A 17,938-nucleotide genomic window follows, 5' to 3' on the forward strand; every position below is an offset into this window, starting at 1 on the left:
CTTCAAATTTCAAAAACATTTCGATCGAGAAGCTACTAAAAGACGATCAAATAAAATCTATATTAAATTTCGATTCTTACTTAAAAATATCGTTTATTGAAAATTAATTCATCAAATAATTACCCTGTCGTCTATATTTGTCTCTTCCTATTACGCTTTTTACTATTTCACCATACTGTGTTGTACTTACTTTCCAATAAATCTCTCATCTAGTCAACATCATTATACATTTGAAGACCAGCTGCACAACAGAGGCTTTAATGTTGTTTTTTTACCGTTACTTTGCCGTTTGTTCTCCGCCGCTCTAGTTTGTTCAACCATACCGTTTCGTTAGTTGGTTTGCTCTTTTCCTTTTAAAAAGTTTCTAGCCAATGGGGAACGAAAAAATTCAGCGGAAGAAGCAGAAAAGTCAGCAAGACGAGCTTGCAGAAATGCGCGCTACAACGGGACTATTGTATCAAAGGTTTATTAAATAGGAGTTTTGGCGTTGAATCGTTTTTATTCTTTTGCTTATACGGCTCTCGGTTTCCCCTTTAACGCTGATACAATGCTTTTCACCGTGTAAAATGTCAGAATATTGTCACGCACGCAACGTGCACTTTTTTTTTTTTTACGAAAGATCTCTTGTTCCAAATCTTCGCGAGAGAAATATTATTCCATCCATGATAAATAGTTGGGTAGCGGATTAGGATTAGAATCATCGATGATTAAATTACAGAAGTTGCGGCAAAGAAGCGAAAATGAAAAATATATAAGAAAATATATCACGTAACGAAAAACAAATTTTTCATCCATATACTTTGTCTGTATGTATTTAGATCCTCAAAAATGTATGACCGTAAACCTAAAATAAATAATAACTTTATAAGTATAAATCAATGTAAAAGAAAATTTCTATGAAAAATTGTAAATTGACCAGTTTGGTAATTTCAATAAACTCAACAACCTGCAACGTAATTCAACACAGGGTTTATCTGTTTCAATATGCAAACGGTGGATGTTTAAATACGAATAATTTCTAGACTTTGCAAACATTCAACATCGAATCGTTAAACACGTGTGCAGACGGACCATGCAGGAGCATCGCACATGCTCTTAAATTGGGAAAACCAGTCCGCAAATCCCTCGTTCACGTCCTTTCGAAATCTGACGCTCCCATAGAACTGGTGTCAATCGTTGCTGAGAGACAGTGACAGATTCCACGTCCTTCAAACTTTAATTAGAATTTTGGAATCCATTCTTTTCGTAAACGATTCACCAGAGTCGACGTTGCAAATTTCGTAGTAATCAGCAAATTACAAGCTCCATTCCGTCCGACAAATTAACAAAGAAGAACGACGAAAAAAGAACGATTGCTATCTCTCAGAGTTTCGTTCAAATTTCTAACACGTGTCACAACTTGCTCTATTTAATTCCCTTCCAATTTCATAATATAAATTCTATGCAACCAGATATTATATTAACGAATCGTAAGCTCCTCATCTTTTACAATTTTCTTCAAAAGAAAAAAAATAAAAAATAAAAAGAAGACACTGTGATCTTAATTTTCTTCTAACATCGACTTGTTGCATTCAATATATCGTACGTACGTTCCCGACGATTCCACAGAAATGAGGATTTATAATTCTTAAAAAAGTGGTCGATATAGCAATTGTGTGGTATAAAATGGCATATTATGTGCGACGTATTAACCCAATCTGGTCATATCGTAAGTACAAAAAGCGTAGAATTTGCAACCTCCTATATTAATACTCCATCTACGAAAGAATACTCGATACACGAAAGAAATTAGCAGTTTCACGCGAAATATTTGAAGGAAGAGCCCTACAGAGACCAACAGCAGACACCAAAGGGCCCATCGGGCTGATGCTTACATCGGTCGGTGGAAATGACACGTAATGGCGTCGCCAGCGGCTGCAATCCAGCGGGCAGTGTCGGCCTGAACGTTAAAACTCGCGGTCACCATGGAACCGCATCATGAATTTTAACAGTTCCCCCTTCTGCACGTCGGCCGTGACGGCGACTGCATAAAGTTTCGCGCGCGTACAAGAGAACAGGACAGAGGAGGAAAGCTGGTGAAAGAAAAAAAAAAAAAAAGAAATAGAGGAGAGAAAGAAGAAGACGAAAGGTAGTGCGCGGAGGAGGGCGGCCGGAGATAGCAGAATTATGTGTAAATTTATGTAAATTAATGGATTATTCTAGTTTCGTTAAACCACTGAATTCACCTTGGCTTCCTTGCTATTTTCCGCCGTTTATGGAGGCTCTGCTGGCGAAAAACTGACGTTACAGCGACCAACAAACAACGAAATAACGACGAAGAAAAACCATTCTACAGAACGATATAGATGCAGAGAATAGGTGGAACTTATTACATTTATTAACTTGCCGATCGAATCAATTTCGGGTAGCTTGCGAATAGATCGCAGCATTTATACGTATAAACCTTTTACGAAGATAGCATGCTGTTGCTATTGCTGGAATTCTAATTCCAGGAATTGTTTGTCCTTCAACGAGTTTAGATCAACGTAGTTGTACCGTCCACGGGGAACCTCGTCCATCAATTATTTACTAGAAACGAACTTCGACTCTTATGCGAAGATTATCGCATCGGAACGAACTTAGTATCGCTAGTTACGAATTTAGGAACTTCGTTCTTTGTCGTTTTCACGATGGCTAACGGAGAGTATTCGAATGGTTTCAATTAACGCTTAGAAAGTTTGGAAATCGACGAGGAGCAGTACGAAATGTTTCACATTGTTTGAGAAATCGAAGCTCGCGAATCGAGACACGAACGGTGTCGGGTAAGATAGAAAGAATTCTGCGAGTTTGAAAATGATTTCGATCTCCTTGATGAAACGAAGTTCGATTTTCTGTCACTTGGGTGTGATCTTCAAATTTCTTCTTTTTATTTCCTGGTTTGAGAACGATTTCGAAGCGACGATAATTGGATAATGACTGCTCTAAGTAGATCGTCAAATATTTTAAACTCCGAAGTTCATGCTTCCTCGTGAAGATAACACGAGAATTAAGACTCTCGTTAAAACCCATCGCGAGAGACTTTAACGTCAAGCTGAATCTGTTTATACGCAACGGAAGAGACGTATATCCGCAGAGTCCTTTAACGACGAAAGTAACATCTACGCCAGATCTGGCTGTTCATTTGTCTAGCCTGAATATCAACGTTCGCGTGAACATTGCCGGCTGAAACAATAACTGTCCCATGATACTCGGGCAAGCTTCAATAGTGTACAATGATTTTTGTCTTGCGCTGCGGTTAGCAAAATGCGAATACGTTCCATTCGTTGTTGGTCTTGTACGGCGAAACAATAAGGCACTCTGACAATGCGACCACCGTTCAGACAATTCTTGTCCCAAGAAAGGAGTCACGGTGTTGCGTCGTTTGCCCTCAGGCATTCGAATTTTGGCTCGAGCGCGCCACTTTGTTTCGCGCCGGTTTGAATTATAACCGACCGGCTAACTCTCTTCCGGATACGCTTCCGAAATTCAGCGGACTGTCGTGGGAGTGGTTGCGATTCCGCTCGAACGAGCTCGCGTAATTGTTAATAAACTTGGGCGAATTTTGGTTAGACGAACGAACGATCGTGTGTTCTGCTTGAAACTCGCGTGATAATAGAATCTTTAGAACGATAGCGAGTCGTACGAGGTTCAGGTTGCGATCGAAACGTAGAAAAATGTGTTTAATTCGTAGGAACTCGACTACGAACTGTTACGCGTTTATGGAAAATCCGAGGGTACAAAAGTACGCGAAAATATATCAAACATTCAAAATATAATACTCGCTATGATATTTAGTCATCAGTGAAACAAATGTCGCTTTAATTTTGCGTTTCTAACGATACAATCTAATGTGTCAATACACATGGTCGAGTAGATAGTAAATTTGGCTCACCTTTAGCTAGTTTAAAGGTTTCGAAGAACGTTGTAAAAATTGTTTAAAGAAGGGAAAATGTTAAAAGATCGGTGTATTTGAATTTTTTGGTGAAATGGAATAATTAAGCTACTGCTTGATTATATATGAAAATAGCACTTGACGTACTGTTTTAAGGTAATGTAAATGAGCACATCGCGCAACCTAATGCGAACATCCGCAGTCTAATTATTAAATATTACAGTAGTTCTCGTGTTAAACACGAAAGCGTAATAATTTTTAAGCACAAGCTGCAAGCTCGCAGTACCACGTGTATGTAACACGTTTCCTATGCAGGTTCAGTGGCGTTTAGAGCGCATTCAACCCCAATTCCCGGCATGTCGTCTCGCGATAATTCCGCGACTATCGTTGCATGGGGAACATCCGTGTAATTAGGCCCATTAGATACGCTTGTCCGTCGAATTTCGGCGTGAGAAAACGGCTAACCACGTACGACCGCGTAACATCTAGACGCGTTTTAAGTGGCTTAAACGAATCAACTAATGGAGCGGATTACAGAACGCGACCGGGACGCAAGGTCCGCATTAACGAAACCGGGCCCGTATTGTGTCAATGTCGAATATCATGGGGGGAGTGATATTCATATTTTATTGTAACTAATGGCTGCCGTAAGGTTGCGTTGGCGCGACCCAGTTCGCCCTTTACTAAATGGAACGCCATTGCATATTCACAAGATGAAGGATCTGTTTAAATCTTCCCTGAGTGACGGGAAAAAATAACGAGTTCTCCTTCGTGGTGTCTTGCGTTCTGTGAAAACGTGCACCGGGAAGAAAAGAAGAAAGAAGGAGCGAAAGAGACAGAGGTTCTCTCTTGGGTTCTTTAATGTTTCGCGTTTCGATGACGGATGAGGGCGGATGTTTTACGGATAAACTGATCTTAATAGCCTTTCATGCAAGTTTTCCAGTAATAAATTGATCGAACGGATGAAAAATATGGGGGGTGAATGATAGTCGCGTTAGGCGACGATAATTTTTACCCGTTTTTCTGATAAAATGAAATGTCATCGTGTTCAATCAGAGCCTTTTTTCCGAGCCTTCGAACTTTTACGATTTATGCGCTTGATTATTAGATGTAACACATACAATTATATGCTACCTAATATATGATAAGTTTTAATACGACAATGTATAGACGTCTTCAGGTTGGTTTCTTTGACCAGTACGACCGTGACAGTCGTCTACAATGATTTTCTAGAAAATCTCGTATCATTGTCATTCGCATTTTCACAGAAGAGCTACGAAAGAGTCACGTCTCCACTGATCGATGTATCGCGAGAGCAAAAGCTACACAGATTCCATGGCACGGAGAGCCATCGATCCTTTGAAACGGTTAAAAACTCTAAAGACGAAGATTATAAATTCCCAAAAATTCTTCTTACAGAGAAATCCAAATTTTCGCCTCGCACTTTGCTAAACGAGCGTGACTCGTGCGACTCGGAAATGTGTCCGTGGGCAAATTTCGCCCGATAAAACTGCAAACTTCGACCGCTGAAACGAGTGGCTACGGTGTAGCCGCGAACACGACAGCGTTTCATCTTCGTTTCCAGTCTAAGCGAACCGGGACAGTTCTTGCAAAATACACCTGGTGTTTCAGGAATTTATTAATACCCGCAGATTAATGGTTTCGGGGACAAAGTTGCCGTTACTGGAGTAAATTTCTCTCCCCGGAATTCCACGACGAGTAATTCTACGATAGAATCGCTACATAATATCGTAGGAACGAAGGTGAATGAATGTTACTGGCGGATCATGCAAAATGTTTCTGAATGAAGAACTTGGTCGTTGCGCTGCTCGAGCAAATTTGTTTCCGGTTAATTAGAGTTTATCGTTAGAAACGGCAGAGTGTAAATTGATATTGAAATTAGTTGAAACGGGTCATCTTTCTTTGCGGAGAAACGTTTTTAAATATGAAAATTTGTTATTCCGTTGCTAGGGGAAACTTGTTAATTGAAGTTTATTGTTAGAGACAGTAAAGTTCAAAGCGATATTAAAATTAGGTAAAACGAATTATCTTTCTATTTGAAAAGCGTTTCTGTATACGAAATTTCCTTATTGTGCTATTAGAGGAAATTTATTTCTGATTAATTGAAGTTCACTGTTAAAAGTAATAAAGTTTAGCACGATATTACAATTAATTAAAATGCATTATTTTCCTTCGTGTGATATAATAGTAGCAATATTTTGTCAACAAACGAAGTGGTAGATATCGGTCGTAAAAAGTACTTACACCGATATTTCAATTTGTCCGCTATTTTTCGTACCTACGTTCCTAGGATAAACGATTCGATACATTTTTTCTCAAAAATATCCGATCAAAAACAGACCGAATAAAAATAAATTTAAAACACGTTTATCGAGACGGTTGTAGTAACTAGAGAGTATATTGATACGCTGCGCTGGCTTCATTTTATTTGCACGCTCGTTTTAATAAAATAGTTTCGATTTATGTAAATGACCGTGTGTATATTTATACGAATATGTCTATTTAAATATACTATGTATCAATGAAGTTTTAATTGTGACCGTTATACCGGCTATTCTCCTTCTATACGAGATAAACAAAATATCAAATATTGAATAATAAATGATAAAAAGACAGATTTCAGTAGATACTTAAATCACAAATAATTTTTTCATTTTGTATATCAATGTATACTAACCACTGTAATTACATACAGTTGTACAGAAACATAATATTTTTTTAACAGAATCTAATATTTTTTAACCTAATTTAATTTAACTTAATTTGACACAGCGAGTGTTACTAATATAAGGAATTGGATATTTTTCTCATTCAAGACAACTTTAATTTGTTGGTATTTTAATGTTTACTTTATTTCATAATCATAGTTATTCTAAAATCACGGCTAGCTATCTTCTTCAACTTTCCAGTATTTTCACAGTATCAAACCGTATAAAAAAAAGATACAACAACAATAGTAATCAATATATTGAGACAAATGACAAACAACCCAATTAAATATCTACGCAACAAGACCTCCCATTTTCATAAATAATCCTAGCACAACATAATTGCCGCAATAAAAATTTCACAGCCTCGGAGCAAAGTGCCATTTAAAAGACTCTCCCCTTGTCATACCAAGATAAATTCACCGTTTCGTGATCCATGAAAGAGGAACTGCTCCAAGCAATGGCACAATAACGAACAATAAATCACTTTCGCCGACCAAAGACTTCCTCGATCTGACAAATCTCGAATGGTCATACGAAATGACAAATGTTTCCGCGGGATGCTCGTTTGGAGCAGCCGGAGCGGAAATTTGTTAATCGAAAAGCAAAAATTTAGCAGTAGGACGAGAAAAACTCGCTCAACACGTTATGTACGGTATCAGCTTATACAGCGGCACGTGAGTTAAAAATTCCGAAATTATGCAAAAAATATTTCACGATAGGAAATTTACGACGCAATTAAATTTAAAGACAGATGTTGTATAGAAAATTTTTATCATTTTCGATCTTTTTCATCTCGTGAAATACATCGATCGATTGCTAAATTTCTATGGTACATCGCAAAAATGTATCATATTTGGTTCAAGATACGGAGCATTCGGATCGTGTTGTTGGTTCAGCTGACGTCGTTTCCTCGTTTGAAATTTAAAGCAAACGAGGACCAAACAGTTAAACATCGCGTATTTTAAAAATCCTCGCGGCACACTTATTTGTTTGTTGAACTACGCCGGGGCAAATGAGTCGATTCAAGAAAAAATAGTCGCGTTGGAAACTCGATGGAAACGAAAGTATCGACTTCGAGTCGCGTGAAACGGAAGGGCGGTTTTAATTAAAGCAACGAGACACTCCGTGAAACGTCGCCGCGGACAATGGAAATTGCCTTGCACCCGCTAATCCGATCCTTCTTCCGTGTTCGTATAAACATTTCCCTGGCCCATTTCCATTCAATCTCCCTTTGAACGAGCCATTGGAAAAATCCTGCTCCTCGCGAGGGAACCGGAAGTCGGTCGCGCGGAAAGCATCTTATAGGATCCGTGGCTCGGTTCAAGACGCTATGTTCCACGCCGTTTTGCTTATTTTTTGACTTTTTCCCTTGTGCAAACAAAAGAACAAGACCGGGAGAGTTTCAAGCTGGTATACTGGGATCTCCTCGAGCTGATTCCGGATTTCGCGAAAACGTTGCACGCGGGGGAATTCGAAATGATTTCGGTGCCGTCTCCACCTCGACCCGTACAGAATCAATATTGGATCTCGTCAGGGATTGGTACGGTATAAATGACGTGGGCATGTGTGGAGATTGATACAGGAAGATGATAAATAGGCCTTTGTGCAACTCCGCTGTTGGCGAATTAAGAATTCGCCAAGTTTTCCGCTGGTGAAATATCGAAACGCGGAGGGGCACTTTTCGCGAGCTAGGGACGAAAGAACATTGTTTCTTTGGGGGATCGAATGAAAAATTTGTGAAGAGCTTTGTGTTTGTGAACGAGGGAATGGATCATGTCGTAGTAAAATAGCTGGTGTTCCCTCTATTACTGATTAGTGTTTGGATATCATTAGTATCGATATGTAGAATTTTTTAATAAATTACGTACGACGTATATAACTTTAAATTTTAATGGTGAAATATAAACAAATATTTTGAAATTACTGGCTTTATGTTACAAAGTAGGAAAATAATTTCCGTAAACACTGTCATTGCTTTCTTTGTATCTTATTTGTATGTATATGTAATAAGCATTATATTGTAGATAAAAAAGAAATAAAAAAAAATACAGAAAGCATAGAATATTTAACGTTTAGAATATATATCTACTGAAACAAATATTTATTCAAATTCGCTAAATTGCAGAAACGTCTGCGATTATAACAATTATAATTAGAAGGTATCTGCTGTTTTGGAAAAAATAGATACTATTGCCAAATAACAATGCCATACAGTGAAGGATTATTATTCGTCTGTAATTCCGTTAAAATCTCGAGGCTCACGATATGGATACTAGTTAGCTTCTCTGATACTAATTGGCTTCTGCTCGCATAATATGAGTATTAACTTTCATATACTCTTGTATATCAAAGTTACGTATTTCATTGAAGAGAATAATTTGAACGATCAAACACTGGTGTATCGGTGTTGTTTAATATCCGTCAAAATTGGAAAGCGTAACAACGTTATCAATAATAATCAAAATAGCGAGAGCCGCGTCAAGGCAAATACGAGGAATTGAAATATGAACGATAATAATTATACCACAAACAGGGTATTTCTGCCGATTATAAATAAACCTAGACGGCAACGTGTGATCGAGCAGAGCGGCGATTGAAAACTGGATTAATTGCAAATTAGTTGCAGAATGATTTTCGCTCGCTATATAACAAGCAGAAATCGAACGTTTAATATGGCGAAAATTCGCGGCCCAGTTGATGTCGTGATTCTAAAATCGGTGTACGACCATTTCTACCGCGGATTTATATATGCAAGAAACGAAGTCAACGTTTGCTATTAATAGAACACTGGCTCGCGTACATACGCCTCTGCATATCTTGTCTTAGATCGCGATCAACAGATACAGAACGCCTTGGAAATTATGGTTATTGTTTGAGGGAACGAACGGAAACGAAGATTCATTTGTCTGCAGTATGGTAATCCGAAGAATCGCGCGCGCCTGAAATAATTGGAAAATCGTTTACCGGAACCCCGATCGATCGATACTTTGGAAGCTGCATGCCAATGCGCCACATTTTCCACGCAAATCACAGTCTAATGAGGTAATTAGTATTTTGAAAGCTCTCGCTGTTCAGAGTTATAGTTCCATGTAAAATCAGCTTTTGTGGTGATATACGCGAGTTGAAAAAAAAAACTCCAAATATACAATTTTTTAATTTCATTCAAAGTTTTATTTTTATTTAATTTATAATTTATAATTAAAATCAAGCTGAAGTAAAATAATCGTTCGTAGTTTATAGGAATCGGTTACGATTTTATATCGTTTTGAACAACTTGGTAAAAAATTCATTGCTAAAACGGAAGAAAAAAAAATCGTGGCCAGTAACGTTGGAAACGAGAAAGTTGTATTGATTTAGAGATACAACTGACCGTGAGTCATAAACCCTAACACAATAGCAAGGTTAAAAGAACTTCGATTTTTATACCAATATATATCTTTCATCTTTGTTTCGCTATACGTTGCGATAAAGTATAAAATTGCTTGTTTTTCCTGTAAACTGCAGAAAATTCTATCATCTATCTCGGACAAAACTTTCGATCAAATTACAAAGAGAATAAAAATTGACATTTTAATAGAAAGTAAAATAATAACAGTTCTGATAGAATTCTTGAAATTAACGAACAAGGCAACATCGCGACGATACATTCCATCGTCGTTTACGTTCATTCTGTGTACGCGAAGTAAAGTTTGAAATAAGATCCGGTTTTTAATTGAGCGTAGTTGTTTCATTTCCGCCACGCATCAGCTCGACATTGTTCGTTATCACGCATCTAAATGTAAAATCCACTTAGTCGCCCACTCACGCGCCACGCGTATTATTCTCAAATCGTCGATCGAAACGCGATAACGAATACTCCTAATTAGAAATGAGCTGAAGAGAAACGACCACAGAACGAAAGAAAACAAGTGTGAAACACTTAACTGCAAGGGAACAATTATATACAAACTGTATAAATATCGAAATTAAACACGCAAGAGGCGAAAGCAGCGCACTCGTAACGATAGTGACGTGCTTTCGTTCAATATTGAATTTGTGATCCAATTTCAACGAAACAATAAAAATGACGTGGAAACCGTGTTAAATGCTGTTAATTGCGGTCATAAACGATATGAAAGAGCTCTGTTCTCTCTTTCTCTCTCTTTTTCTCCATATACGTACATACGTATATACGGTATGTCCCAAAGTTTAACAATGAAACATATATTGTGGGTATAGTCTAGTAAAAAATGTTATAAAAACACAGATCATTTGAAAATAGTTTCCCTAAAAAGTTATGATAAATATATAAAATACAAAGAGACGAATACTCTGACTTTTTAAATCACGCCGTTTAGTTTTCCTGTACGGATATCATTAAAGAAGAAAAATATGTCAAACAAGTATTAGTAAGCATAGTGAACTGATACGAGTAACTGATTCATTCGCTGTTACAAAGCAAGATGAAAATAGGCTTCATAGAATATTTAAGACTTTTATCGTTGTGAGTTAAAATGGAGCAACAACAGGTAATTATTACGTCGATTGTAAAGCTATTCGAGTTTTAATAATTAATAACCACACTCATCTCGTATTATGTATTTTTATTATCACTTTTTACCAATTATACATATAATATTCTCTGTTTAATTATATCTGCCCGTACAATACACCGTATTGCAAAGTGTAACCGTTAAACCATGGAACATTCTGTATATATTTCTTACGTTGTTTGATGCAAAGTGGCCGCGATTATTCGCAATTATTCTCATTAATTCGCGTCCTTTGATCATTGAGAATATTGCCCACTGTGAGAGCAAGGATTCGAAACACGTCCTTTCTTTTACAACGATTCCTTAACCGAGAGCAACAAGGGAAAATAATATTCTATCGAGTGAAGGAACATTATTCAACGGGTTGGATTAAAGCCGGCCTCCGTTGAAACAACCAGAAACTTAATTGAACCCCGTCTGACAAAGTAGCGTTTAAACAACGTTCCCGAAGCTAACGAAGTTACTTCCTTTCCTTTCCCTTCTACTGTTTCTCTCTCTCTCTCTCTCTTACTTCTTTTTTCATGCAGTTCAATCCGAAAGAATATGCTTTGATTGATGTATTTGTAGTCGAATTATAGCTCTGACAGTTGTGCAATAAATGATAAAAGGGATGGTGTTAAAAGAAACGAGAACATTCGATGGTAATGAAATGAATGGAACACAGTTACAGGAGCTCGAATCCTCCATCCTGTTTTGTATGATCCTATTTTAATTCGTGAATTAACAAGCTTAATTGCACACATGCCAAAAGCGAAAAGAGATACGTAATAGTCATGAAAATACTAAAAATGCTGTAAAATATTGATACTCGGAGAGAGGAAATCGATCGAAGATTATTTATGCGTTACATTTGATATATGTAAATATGAATGACGAGGGTGCTATTGAAATATATTTTAATTTTTGTATTAAGAGATTTAATTAACGGGCCTCTTAAAGGATAAATTTAATACGTCGATTAATACGTGGTAATCAAAAATAGGAAATTAATAAAGAAGTACTTATATATATCGAAATGAAATTCGACGTAAATATCGATAATAAATGTGTTGCAGTATCTTTACGGCTATCCAAACTAATAAGACATTTGTTACAAAACGGTACGATTCTTATCCAATCAAACGATCCAATTATTAATCGACATCAAGCAAATTAGAGTGTCACGCAAGAGGGAGTAATTAATTTCCGTCGCAGGAGATTAAACTGCTAATTTAAATGCACGTAGTTCGACGTTTAAGAGCGAGACCGAATTACTGGCGTTCGAGTTTTTTTTTCTCGATTCCATTGGTACCGCTGTCAGTATAATAAAATAGCCGGCCATCGGTAAAAGGGGAAAAATTTTAAAAATTCGCCGATATATCTCCCCTTTTAATATGCAAGATAATATTAGTACGCTGAACGTAACGAGAAAATTAAAGAACGAAGAAAATTTCATTCGATTATATAATTAAAATTTACGTATATAATTAAGTTTTAAAATATATTTTGATACCTACGAGTACATTGTAACGCGCAAAAGACAACATTTTTTAATGTATTATTCTTTATTCATTTATTTCCCTTAAACCTTCCACTCTGGGATAGGTCGTACTTCCAGTTATATTTCTCTTTGAAAAATTTTTCATGTATACATATTGAGTGAGAGGTTCGTTTTAAAAGAAAGAAACGAGTTTCTAAATGTATGATACTGTACGAGCGAGGCACAGTTAAAAAAAATGTAAAATTTGTAAGAATGACAAGCATTGTAACGTGCATAGGAATTGTATCGTATGAAAGAAATAAATCTGAAACTGATAATGTATATATTATTGTTCGAAAGACAACATTCTTATATTACGAAACTTGTATGCGTATAACGTTGCACACTCATAAAACGTAATGCACCTGTAAATACTTTGTCTCTATATCAAATTACAGTAGCGCAACCCTCCATACAATTAGCAACTGCGCGGGCAAAGTAAAAATTTAATATTCCATGTACACGTAGTACTACTCACATTTACCGTAGATCCTTCACCCTGAAACATATTCTCATCCGTAGCGCACAAACATTATGAGAACACTTTGCATACCCAGAAAGTTAAATCCCGAGAAACTCGCGCAACTCAAACCTTAAACAGCTTTCCATTCTCATCTTACCGCCTCGCCACTGCGCAACTCGTCCAAGTGCTTGTCCGCAATGATCCACGAAACGCCTGTCCGCAATATTCGCCTGGAAATTCCCCGCGCGACCCATCGAAGAACGAGGAATCGTCTGTAACGGTTTCTATCATCGAAATCTCCGCGCAAATGCGCCGCAAACATTAATCAAGAGGACTCCATCTCTGTGCACCGGCTCCTTCTTTTTCTTTCTTTCGCTATACGTGTAAACAAAAAAATATCTGCCCAGCCATCCACGTCGTTCCACGATTCGAGAAAATGAAACGATAAGGAATCTACTGCGACGAGTATCGAAACCGACCGTGCTATTTTCCGGAAAATGGGCCATCGACCGGATACATAGGTAACTGAACCAGCCAACGAAGCCTGATTCCTTCTCAAGATCGTAGAGACACGATCGTTCACGTCCGCGAGATGGAAAACGCGATCAAAATGAGAACATGACGATACGGGATAGCGTGTCGTACGCTGCCTCGTTTCTGCGGTTTCACAGCCACCAAGAAATATTTTCTCTCTCTCTCTCTCTTTCCCTCTCTCTTTCTCTCCTTGTTATTTTATGCCATGCACGAAAGGACCACCATCACAGAACACCGGGGATATTACTTTTTCCTACGAAAATAGAAATGTCGTTAGAGACGTTTTAAGTGACCGCCGTTGCTCATCGGTTCACCTATCCACGTTGTCGATCGCAGCTAAGATCGTATGAAAATTCCCTTTTGTTCGTTTCCTGTCTCGTACAGCGAGTTTCGAGGAACTGGTATATCGCGAGGGGAACTACTCGTCGCGGTCGTGATCGTTGACGTCGAAGCTCATGCTGCGGCTTCGAATATCTATGCCACTGTTCCATTATACGTTGTTTGCGTCGCGAGTTAATGCGACCGAGATCCGGTAGGAACGAGGGGATTTTCAGGCGAAGGAAAGCGAAGCCCGTGTGTATTCGATTTATGGAAGATTGATTATGGAGACGCGTTGGTGGTTTGGCGTGTGGTAGAGAGCCAGAAGTCACTGAAATTGACTATTATTTATCGTTCTTAGTAGTTGCTAATTTTAACAGAGCTAAAGACAATTAAAGGATATTTCAAGATTGTATCAAATTTTTATTCGCGTGATAATATTAAGAGAGAGAGAGAGAGAGAGAGAGAGAATTGGGAAGAATTAAAGGGTATAGTCTATACTGTTTATATAGTATGGTAAAGGGTGGTTATATCTTAAGGAAACTTAAAAAAAAGATGTTTATTTACATTTTGTCAATCCTCATTTTGTTAACCCTGCGAGTACGGTTGTCACGAAGAGACGATGAGAATTCTGAGAAACACGGCTGTCGTCGGATATTTATTGCAAACGTTAATTACTAAATAACATAAAACGTTAATAAACAAGGAGCATACAACGTAAGTAATTGTCTTAAGTTTGAAGCGTATAACAAGTATTAAACGTGGTCTCACTGAATATCGAGGTTTATCAGTGTAATGGCTAATTAACTGTTTAAACGCTTCTCTGATCTCTGCAATATAATTCTGCTTGCACTGGATATTTCGCAGCTTCTATATACACTTTCAAATGCTCAGAATAGCTCGGAATAACCGAGAACTAGGCTAGGAAGAAATAAAAATCCATAGTTTACATTCACGTCTGGCTTCTAAAAACTTGATCTCGATCACCGGTAAGAAACAACAAGCATCGATTTCAGCCGTCACCGATGAGAAACAAAAATGCATGCATCTATGCATGAAATTTAAGCGGATTCGAGCGTGTTCCATTGGATAGGATAGATCGTTGAGCCAGAGGCAGGACACGAAATTCGGGTTAGACAGGCTGATGAAAGGCACGCTGGGAAATCTTTGATTAACTTGCAAACAAAAGTCAACCGAGCAAGAGGGATGGGGGCCTTATGATACTCAAAGTTCCCTGAAGAAACTTTAACCGCCCCGAATGAGAGAGAAAGAGGAGGATTGAGTTAATGGTTGGAAGCGAGGGCAGGGCACATCGCGTTGTAACGCGAGATATTTCTGTGTGGGATCGATGGGACGAGTCGTGCTTCTTCTCCAAGGGGATTGATTCAATTAACCGTCCCCTTTTGCTGTTTATGTCTTACCAATCACGGCCATAATCATTCACCGGAAAAATAATAAAAAAGTTCGTCATGACGTCTGATGAAATGGGAAGTGAGTTGAGCGTTTGATGCTACGCGTAAATAGATCGGTGTAGCCTTAACACTAGAACTACTAATTCGTCATATTTCATAGAAATGTTGTGGATGAATATGAATGATTTCTTGTCAAATGTATCGTCCGTTTTTTATTTCCTTCGTATACGTTTTTACATTTTATTTATTGATAGATTTAGTATTGATAGAAGTTGCTGTTTGTACGATGTACCTACTTAAGTAATTCAACGAGTTTTTATAGAACCGAACGACATTTTTGTAGGGCGAAATACAGAGAAATAGAAAAAAAAATTTAGTTAAATATAAAAATATCGTTGCAGTTATAATTCATTTTTTTTTTGCTAGGTTACATTTTATTTTATTCGAGTTTGTTGCCGAGATAAACATCGAAGGAATTAATAAGAAGTAACTAATGAAAAATCGAAATCATTGTAAAAATTTCTTCTTTCTTCAAGAGTCAAAAATTCTCTCATAACTATTTATTCGCGACTAATTTTTATTCTCATAATGCCGGTTTCATTCTTTATCGCCGATCGATTCGTCCATGATGTAATCGTTCCAAGATCCCTAGCGAATCGATCGTGGTTTTGTCTTAAGCAAATCCAAAAGACCATAAAATTCCTATCATATGTGAACAACTGCAAACTCTTTCACCGATCTTATACAAGTACGTCCAATAATCGCATCGAAACTACTTTTGCTTAGAGACAGGCTTCATTACGAGCCATTTAAAATCACTTTGATGGTACACACCACTCTGAACAATAGCGGTGGAGGCTGGAAATTGGTTAAATATTCCTTTGAACTTAGGAAAAATTTCCTTATAATATTTTCGATCGTGGTAGAGACTGTTAAAGCCGAGTTAGGATTTCGATTTTAGTTCCAGTTCCCCAAAGTTATATTTTAGTTTCCGAACGAATAAAGGCAAGATTATAGGGGCGTAATGGAAAAACTTTCCCCTAAAACATGGAATTATCAATTTTAAGGTAAGAACCAGTTAAATAAAGTTTTTGACCCCTTTTGATCGTCCGGATCTGCCTGCCTGCCTCGTTGAACAAATTTATGTATATACGAGTTTCGAGGAAAGATATTTCTTTCACACGTCCGAGCATTAAACTCAATAAAGCCCACGTTATTAAAATTTAATTGTAATTTTTGTAACAGCTGCGCGCACAGACTCTTGTAATTTATACCGCAAATAGAAAATGTGACTCGTATCGCGGACGATGTAAAACGAATTAAATAAATCTTTATTAAAACAATTTTTTCGTAACTGAATCGTGTAATTGAAATATATTTGAAACTCTGTTCCCGCCCCGATCAATTAATAAATATTCAAAGATTTATAAAATAAAGTGATAATACACTTGTAAATGCTGGTGGTATTTTTCCCATTTATCATTCTTTCTGATTTTCTCCTATTCGCGACATTCGGAATTTTAATTTAATTTGCCACAGCGAGTGAATAATAATTTCTGTACTTTGCCATCGTAAAAATTTAACTTGAAATTCCACGTTAATATAAATTTACTCCGTTTGCAGTTGTAATATGTTACATTTCGCGATATAGGTTAATATTTACAGTTTTTCATGCGTCCGTAATAAGTTATTATGAATTATATTAATTAGTAATTTTCAGAATGGAAAGAAATTAAAAACAGGATTAAACAACGTAATAAAATTAATTTACGACGAATTATATTATGACAGATTCTTTTAGTCATCAACTTTTTGAGTAGAAAGTATTTCCCTAAAATTAAAAAAAAAAAAAAAAAGACAGAAAGTAAAATCGCTAATACAAAGAAATACAACGAAAGCCTTATAATTAATTAGAAACGATTTAATGGTTTAATCGATACTTATCCATTACTCTGGCTCAAATAAAAATGAATATCCCAAACATCCTCTTGAGATTCGCTGTACGTTTCGGCGTTTAAATAAAATTGCCGTAAAAATCGAAAACTCGCTGATCGTAGAAATATTTCCCAACTACGATTCGTCGAATACTTCGATTATTCGCGTCTCGTTGATGACGCGAAACTTTCGATATACCGATAAAACGGACCGATTTATAAACCAAGAGATAAACATGGTGACAAAGCAAGCGGCAGTACGTTCTCGTTCGTGCACGATAAAATATTGCGAGGTTCATAAGCGTGAAACAGAAGCGGTGGCTCAAAGAAAAGAAACAAGTAACTGACGTGTATTCGATATTGCATTCTTGCTTTTCCCTTTTTGCTCGTCTATTTTGCAACTCTGACCGGACTATTATTTTGCTCTATCGGCTATCGAGAGAGAGAGAGAGATTTCAATCAAACTTGCTCTGATGAATCAATCTCGAGGTAGCAATTTAGAAGACCAAATCTTTTATGGCGTTCGCAAGCCACGAATCGTCTCGCGCACTCGCCAAGTTCCCACGCGATTAGCTTCGACGAAT

Source organism: Bombus vosnesenskii, unplaced genomic scaffold (assembly GCF_011952255.1).
Source record: "Bombus vosnesenskii isolate JDL3184/JDL3185 unplaced genomic scaffold, Bvos_JDL3184-5_v1.1 scf7180000013272, whole genome shotgun sequence".
Taxonomy (NCBI): Eukaryota; Metazoa; Arthropoda; class Insecta; order Hymenoptera; family Apidae; genus Bombus; species Bombus vosnesenskii.